The sequence below is a fragment of the Citrus clementina genome, unplaced genomic scaffold, assembly GCF_000493195.1.
Source record: "Citrus clementina cultivar Clemenules unplaced genomic scaffold, Citrus_clementina_v1.0 scaffold_6, whole genome shotgun sequence".
Lineage (NCBI taxonomy): Eukaryota > Viridiplantae > Streptophyta > Magnoliopsida > Sapindales > Rutaceae > Citrus > Citrus x clementina.
Window position 1 is genome coordinate 13,527,319 of NW_006262139.1, and position 7,357 is coordinate 13,534,675.

Sequence of the window (7,357 nt, forward strand, 5' to 3'; positions counted from 1 at the left end):
TTTCCGCAATTTAGTATTACTCAATTACATTTGTATATTAATTTATGTATGAGGACACTACTGCCCGTATAATTTTGTTGTGTTTTGTTTGAACACTTGCACATTTATTTATTTATTTATTTTGACAAAAAGAAATATAGTTTCATTTCATAATGGATTTGAAGATCAATGTATAAATAAAGCTGCCTTTCCTCAAAGGAAAAAAAAAAAACAGAGAAATTAAGAAAAGGTGGTGACCAGCAAAGAGGGAGATCGGCGCGGATTAGATTTGAAGAAGAGTCAACAAAGAGGGGAAAAGTCGTTATCAATGATAATGAGATTTTTGTTAATATTCCACTAGAAATTTACTGTGATTTATTACTACATGATCTAAATTTTTATCCTTATTAATATTAGAACAATATCTATTCTAATATTTTTTTAATTAGTGTTGATTTTATAGTTGAATGTATCTATGTAGTTGTTTTATTTTTTTAACTTATTTTACTTTTCACATACCCTCGTAAATTTATGATATCTACTCAATGCACAAACAAAAATCAAAGAACTTTCTCCTTTAAAGTTGATGGAAGGGAGAATCAATTAATTAACCTATTGTATTGTTCTTACTTGGTTATAATTCATTGTACTTAAAAAGTAATAGCAATTAAAAAAAATTGTTTATACAAAAAAATTAAAAATTAATGTGGTATAATAAAATTAATTGAATAAAAATATCACATGACCGACATGATTTATTTTTATTATCTTACATTTTAATTCAATAGATCTTGTTATATCATATTAATTTGTACAAAGGAACTTTGAATATACCATTACTTATATAAACAAAACATCCCATTGCATACATAAAAGTTTTTGATATAATTAACAGTTTAAAATAAATTAAATAAAAAAAAACAATTTTTGATGAAAGTGTACCTACAACTCTACAAGAAAAATACTAAGTAACAATGCTAAATATATCTTCGCGATTTTTAATTTTCGAAGAAGATTAAATACTAAATACGAACAAAAGAATATTGATATTATTCTGATTTTCTCTGTGACCCAAGTAACAGATTAGTCAAATTAGATTTTCGATTTCTATTAAAAAACAGAAAGAGAGTAGGTGAAAAGTTTACCTTTTTTTATCTCTTTTATGTCCTTGAAAATTTTACTTTAGATTTATACAACAATTTTATTTTATTTTTTTATTGTTGTATTTGTTTCTAATGAGTTTCACATTTATTTTTGTTTTAACCCGTTCCTTTTTTTTATTTATAAATAATCAATTCTCCCATGACACTTTGAGAACCATTTAACTTTAAAAAACAAAAATTGAAGGGTATAAATGGTTATCTTCATATTCAAAACTTTTATGATTTTCTTGTAAGAACAAATTACGACGAGTCAGCCACTCACAAAATAAATGGTTAGGCACGTAAGTTTGTGCAAAGACGTGTCTGGATTGTCGTAGCGATTCTAATTAAGTCTTATATCCCTAATTTAAGGTTTGGAAAATGGGTTTATAAGCACTTAGGTTCTCTCTTCGCAAACTAATTTTTCAAAATGAATTTTATTCAACGTGCATAATAATTGGTATTACAACAAGTTCTTTATTTGGAGAAGACTCTTATTGCGGTTGGTTCGGGCCTCGTGACTGTGACATTAGTGTGTCATAGTTAAAGGTGGCCAATGGGCCGGACAGCACGAGGCACAGCACGAGCATGTGTCGGTAGAGCACGCGGCACGGTACGGCACGCACGTGGGCCATGCCGGACTTAGATTTTAGGCATGCGGGCCTTAAAAGCACGGCACGATTAGAGTTGGCCAAAGCACGGCATGCGAAAAAGCACGTAATAAACACGTTTAATTTTTTTATGAAAGTAAACTTAAAATTTTATAATTTTATAAATAACTTGAAATTGAATCTTTTAATATCTTTTATTGTCTCAAGTTTTTTAAATTTATTTAATTCTTAGTTTCAAAAAATTATAATTGATTTATGTTTATAATTTATTAAATAAATAATTGATATCATGATTTTAATCAATAAAATTATAAATATAATGATTTTATAAATATGTATTAATATTATTACAAACTATGATACATGACTCTACGTAATTTCAAATTAACAATGAAGTTAACCCTTAAAAAAATTATTATTATTGTTATTGTTAAGTGCTAAAAAAGAATTCTAATACCATAAAGTCAAACTTAGCAACTAATATTACATTCTCTTATTATTATTATTGAATATGGACTTGAATTTTGAATTTTTTATTCTATTAAATTAAAATAAAGGCATATGAATCCAAAAAAATACATAAGCTTAAAAAAAAAAGACAACAACTTGACATATGTTCTTAAAAAAATAAAAAAATAAAAACGCTTAGTGGACTATTTTTCCTCGGCATGGCACGGCACGAGTACGAGCACGCATGAGCTTCCTTTGATGGACCTGGGTCGGCACGGCACGGCCTGTTGGCCATCTCTAGTCATAGTAGATCTCGCTACCAAAAAAGAGATGAATTCTTTCATTAATATTTATATCAGGGATTCTGCTACGGTGAAATTATGGTACCGTACTATAATTACACTCAATCATTGAATTCACTTAGATGAGTGGAATTTATTAGAATCCAAGGACTGAGTACCATAATTGCACTACAACTTCTCCCTTCATATCGTTAAGATAAGGCTTGATATACAACCTTATAAATACCTGAATTGCCTCGTAATTTGCAATTTAGCTTTTGTATATTAGCGTAAAAATCTGCATTGTCAATGCATTTTGCATGATCACGCATAAATTTCAAATCTTTTAAATTGTTTATGTCACTCTTCATTTAATGCACTGAGAGAAATTTTTATACAGCTCCACCTTGGTATATAAAATTTTAAATATAAATTGTAAATAGAATATGATAATAACAATTATTAAAATTGGTGACCAAGAGAAAATAGTAATAACCAACATTCTAAAGTTTTATCTTAAATAATTTGATGTGTGATGTATCTTTTATTAAATGATTGATAATTTTTTAAAATTCGAAACATATTAATTATAATATCTAATATCACATCAATTAATTAAGATGTAATTTTATAAATGTCTAACATTAATCGGGAAAAAAATTTTAAAATCATGATCACTGGTGACTCCCCAAAGGGGAATTAAATATTTTGCCATTTGAAGTAATCATTAATCAATGCGCCTATTTGGATGTTGAATGTATATATGAAATCTGAAAACTGAATTGTGACTGTTAAGTATTGAGTATAAAAATGGAATAAAAGTACTAATAAATAACAACAATGAGTTAGATGATAAAATTAAATAAGAAAATTTATTAAATAAAAAAATACAACATCATCTAATAAAATGAGAAAAAATAAAATAAACTCAAAGGCTTCCTACACTTGTCTTATATAAATTTAATCTAGGAAAATTATTCACCGATCATATGTTTTTTCTAACTTTTTTTAAAAATACACATATCATTTTATTTTATTTTTGTTGAGTTCCACTTGAACTTACATTTTCTTGCACTTATCCATTCCTGTCTTCACGCTGTTAATACCTTAGTGATGTCATAGGGATAAATTTGTCATTTGACCCCAGAAAAAAAAAAGACATCATTTTTTAGCTTCTTCCTACCTCTCGAAATGCTTTATTTCAGCAAAATTAAATTATTTGTTTCATAACTAATCAAAAAAAATATTTGTTTCATAATCAATCAATCATCAGCAAAGATCAAAGAAAGTAAATTGCATTGGGATGGGGAATCAATGGCAATAATCATTTTAAGTTGGATAACCATCATGTGTAGCCAGAATTTAATCAATAATTGTTTTAATTTCAAGAATAAACCATGTGGAGATGTCGTAATTTTGTTTACGGTGGTTCTTTAACTCATTCAAAGTCACCTGGATTCTTCGTTTTCCCTGGAATAGACCTGCGCTTTTGTTTTGTTGTGTGCAATAAAGTCAATGTTCTTACCTTTATTTGCAATTAGATTGATGCATGCCACCATTTTCTTCACATAACATCACATCATTACTATGCCAAGAAAGAGCAATATCCCCAAAACCGTTTGCAACTCCTCCCAATCACCCTCCTCATACTCCAACATCATGCCACTATAGCCATTATTATCCACCGCTTTCACTCCACCATAAACATTTCGGTAGCAGCCATTGAAACTTCAACAGGCAACACCATTTTTCCAGATTCCCCCATCCAACAACATCTCCCTCTCCTTTCTTCACTATGTACCCCAATTTCCTTCACTTTCTCTGCCGCCAATAGCTCGATCTCAATCGATGACCGTGTCACCAGCAGCTTGAGCATCGAAGATCGATTGTCCCTCACTGATCTCCTGCGGCTAGTAGCGACTTCTTCAATTATTTGATTGAGTTTGGAATTAGGTGTTCGCCAACCGCGACTTCTCTCTCGCTCTCTCTCTCTCTCTTTTTCATTTGTTTAGGGTAAAATTGTAATTTTATATTTGGGGTAAAATAGTCATTTGACCAATTTTCCGTTAATTCTTTTAATCGTGTGCAGACGGAGGTAGATGGATGCAAGAAAATGTAATTTTAAGTGGAAATCAGCAAAAAAAAAAAAGGAAAAGAAGAAAATATGTGTAATTTTAAAAAAGTTAGAAAAAATAAATGATCGGTGGATAATTTCTCTTTAATCTATCTATCACCAAGACACGTAGTATACACTTGTAATTTTGAATGGTAATAGAATCTCAAGAATTGATTCATTGCATAAATAATAAAATAATATTCAACTTAGATATGATTTATTATAAGATGCTTTTTTTTTCTTATTCCAATGATTCTTATAGATTGGCTAAAAACAACTGTTGATATAGATTCTCGACGTCGATGTACATAACAATTGGTGCTCTCTGTAATGTACATAATAATCCTATGGACTTTTTCTTCTGTCCACTGAAATGTGGAAAACGAAAAATTTTTCGTCAATATTGTTAGTTGCAGTAAAGTTCTAAGCTTAATTAGTTTTTGAGTTGTACTATAAATATACGTATATAGAAGTTCAATATACATATATTATAAGATGGAGATTTTAGATACTAAAATAATTATGATATGATACTTTTAATCTATAACTGCTGTGAAAAAAAATTATAATTATGAAATAAAAATTAATAGTATATAGTAAATATAATTTTTAAATAATATTTTAAAAAAAATTATTAAAAATATAATAAATTTTTCATCATACAAGTAAAAAATCATATCAACATAACTTTCAAAGTACAGCAACTAATATTTACCAAACACTTTAATACTGTAACCTTAATCCCAAACGTATCCTAACTAGGTAAAAATTGATTCTAACCGAAAGAAACTTTATCCGTAAACACCAATTCTTATCTTTTATTATTCAAACTCATATGATAATAAGTGCAAAGTAAATTTACGATCAGTCAAGCAATGCCAAGGGGGTTCTTAAGCGATAAAACACATATTAGAGAGAACAGTGAATGATCAGAAATTAGGCTTGCTGATGGAATGCGAGAGAAACAAAAAATTATTATTGTAATTTTACGAAAAGGATACCTCCAAACAGTTGTCTACGGAACGGAAGCACTCCACTGCAGCAATTAGTTGCGCTTTTTAGAAAGAGCCCACCCAGAAAATGTTTATTCGGGCCCATGTTTGCTTTTTAAATAATTAAGATTAACTATGATGTGCACGTGCATTGGAGATATTATTGGGAGATATTCTCTGCACTAGTGTATCGTTATTCCCTGATTTGTCTTCAATAATTTTCTCTAGTTATTTGCTGTAGTTGACTGACTGATTGTAATTTGATCTAAAAGTCTATTATAGGGGTCCGCCTACTGTGCGACCGTTGTAGGCTACCCAAACTTTTTCATTTTCTGGTTTAGCCAATAAATCTAATGGTTAAAGTGTTCAACGGCCGAGATGTGTTCAATTGGTTATTAACACTTAAGTCTCTACTGTTTACTACAAAATATTTAAAAACTAAAAGCTTTTAAATATTTACTTAAGGTAAAATAATAATAATGATAATAGTATTACTTAAAACAAAAAAATCTATAAAGTTTAATCATACTGATGATGATGATGATGATGTTGACAACATTAATAATAATATAATAATTAAAATAATAAATTTTAATAATATTACTATTAATAAAATAATAATAACTATAATTAATAATAATTAAAATAATAAAGTTAGTATATTTTAATAATAGTAATAAAAATAATAAATAATAATAACTTAATTAAAGAATTGTAACAATTAAAATAAGAAAATTAATTAATTTCATAATAATAATAATTAATGACAGCAATAATAATACAAAATAATTACAATAATAAATTAATAAATTTTAATGATGATAATAATAGTATTATTAATAATGATGACATTTATGGTAGTAATAATAATACATGACAATAATTAAAATATTAAAATTATTAATTTTAATATTATTACTATTAATAAAATAATAATAACAATAATTAATAATAATTAAAATAATAAAATTAATATATTTTAATAATAGTAATAAAAATAATAAATAATAATAATAACTTAATTAAAGTAATTGTAACAATTAAAATAATAAAATTAATTAACAGCAATAATAATACATAATAATTAAATTAATAAATTTTAATGATAATAATAATATTATTAATAATATTAATAATGATGACATTTATGGTAGTAATAATATTACATGACAATAATTAATAATGATTAAAATAATAAAGTTAATATATTTTAATAATAGTAATAAAAATAATAAATAATAATAATGACTTAATTAAAGTAATGTAACCATAAATAATAAAATTAATTAATTTCATAATAATAATAATAATTAATGACAGCAATAATAATACATAATAATTAAAATAATAAATTTTAATAATAATAACAATAATATTAATATAATAATAATGACATTAATAAATATTAATAATAGTAATGGTTAATTTTTTTTTAAATCTATTTTATCCCAAAAGAGGCCTCATATATAAAAATTTGTAACTTCTAGTGTCTATTCAACTTTTTATAAAATATAGGCATTGAGATGTAATTAATTGAAAAAGATAAAACTAAGTGGTATGGTGCAACCTTTGCACCATAGTTTCATCCCTATTATGGACTTTATGTTTAACATTTTCTATTTAAAGTATGGTTTATTCTTCGCTTTGAAATTTGAATGGACCTAATTTTTTTTTTTTTTGAAGTTACAATAAGTTTTAATTTAAATATCTGAATAATATGTTTATTTTTTTAAAATCTGAATACACATCTTATTTATGTTTATAAATAAAAGAATATTAAACATAA